This window comes from Myotis davidii, unplaced genomic scaffold (assembly GCF_000327345.1).
Source record: "Myotis davidii unplaced genomic scaffold, ASM32734v1 scaffold428, whole genome shotgun sequence".
Taxonomy (NCBI): domain Eukaryota; kingdom Metazoa; phylum Chordata; class Mammalia; order Chiroptera; family Vespertilionidae; genus Myotis; species Myotis davidii.
The window spans coordinates 1,977,748-1,979,707 of NW_006299834.1; the positions used below are offsets into that span (position 1 = coordinate 1,977,748).

The 1,960-nt window shown below is 59.5% G+C and overlaps 1 long non-coding RNA gene across 1 annotated transcript in view; it reads left to right on the top strand.

Moving 5' to 3' along the window:
* LOC107185026 overlaps nucleotides 1-1,960 on the top strand; it is a 7,125-nt gene that overhangs the window by 4,257 nt on the left and 908 nt on the right. The window lies entirely within an intron of this gene.

Here is a 1,960-nt window from a genome sequence, read left to right on the forward strand (position 1 = left end):
AGCCCAGGGCCTCTGCCTGCAACCCCCGCCCCCACCAGCCAGGAAATAGCAGCCAAGCGGGCGGGAGCGAGGCTTTGAGACCGCGATGGCCCCTGGGTGGCAGTCACCAGCTGCCCAGCCCAGCGGGGGGCCCCACCGGCCGCCTGTATCTGCCGCCTGTATCTGCGTGCTTCTCAGTCACCGACCCGCTGGCTTCTCCCTGGACCCTGCCCAGGAGGTGTGAGCAGCCCATCTTGCCGATGGGAAAACTGAGGCCTAGACAGGTCGCACGGCTCTATTCAAGCAGAAGTTGCAATGGATGTTATTCTGGCTCCAAAATGGAGTTGGCTCGCAGGAGCCGGGGTGCCTCGGGCATGGGTCAGAGGTTTGGTCAGGTGTGGGCTTGCGGTCAGGGTGTAAGAACGTGCTTGGGCCGGGGTCCCCCAGCTTCTCCCTCTGCTCCCACTGAACTGGCCAGAAGCAGGCTGGGGGCTCACCGTGCAGGTTCCAGGCCAGACCCCCCCCCCTCCCTGGCTCTGTTGGGTCACAGCAGCCGCTTCCCCTCCCTGGGTCTCGGGTTTCTCTCTAGGAAACACCAAACCCCCTGGCCCAGGGCTGGCAGAGGGGCCACCCCCATCTAAAGTGGGGACATTGAGGGCCAGCAAGGCTTTCCCTGAGCCACCGCTGGGCACTGAGGGAGGGCTCAGCAGCGAGGAAAGAACATGTTTTCGCAGGTGCATCCACGCTGACACACACGTGTACATGTGCCTGGTGCAGGGAAGGCAACTGTAGTCACACCAGCCCCAGACAGGCACACTCACTCAATTTCATGCGCACGCAGACTCCCGCACACGCAAGCGGCAGCTGGGGGGTGGGGCAGGTGCCCTTCAGGCTCAGAGACACAGTCTCCTGCCCGCCCTGTGGGGCTCACTGCAGATGCCAGGGGTTATTTTAAGCTTGGATCAATGGACAACTTTTGGTGACACAGGCCTGGGGTGTGGTGAGCTGAGGAGACAAGAGGCAAGTGCTCTGCTACGGAGGGAGACCCAGGCCCAGGGCAGGCAGCCTGGAAGCTGGGCTGCTCCATGTCCACACCCCCTTGCCCGGCACATGGCTGGGTACCTGGAGGGGCGGGTCAGCTGGATAACTGGCCACCTCCCAGGGCTCAGCCAGCAGCTGTGGTCTGTCTTCGCCTTTGCTCCCTCTTGCCCGCCACCCCCAGGCTGGGTGTTCATATGCAGAGAGCACTGAGTGCCCGGCTTGGGTGGCCCTGGTGGAGGTGGGCATCTCTGGCTGCTGGCTGACCATGAACCAGCCTGAGCTGGGGAGGAAGCATGGATGTGGGAGGAGCTGGAGGTGGGACCTCAGTCCTTGGGGTGAGGGGACTGGACTCTGCTTCTCTGTCGGACACATGGAGAGGGGCTCTGGGCCCAGCAGTCATCCTACCTGGGAAGAGGCCACCGTCCCAGGAGGCAGAGACAAGCCTCTTTACACCTCGTGCCCAGCAGGAGGGTGGGAGAGGGGGAGAACCGGCCGCCTTCGGAGCCCTGGTGACTTAGAGGGCAGCTTGGCCGAAAGTGTGAGGGGGCCCTGATGCAGAGGGATTGTGCCATGGAGTCTATTTCGAGGAACGCTCCCTAAGGAAGCAGGAAAGGATGCATCAGCAAATATAGCTACCAAGTTCTCAACAGAATAACAACGGGAAGTTTGACATCGGAAAGTGAACTGAGTAAAGGGAGCCAAATATATGGTAACAGAAGATGATTTGAACAACAAAATAAAGGTAGACTAAACCCAGTTACAAGATGTACGTAAGCTGTGACATACCTCAGCACCAGTTGTCCCTGGTGAGGGGATGAAGGTGATTTCATTTCATCCCTTTGCTCATTTATTTTCTTTTTCTCAAAATCGGTAACAGTCTTTTAATAGACCAGGGTCATCAGGGCTGGATCTGAGGAGTGTTGTGTGTGTGTGTGTGTGG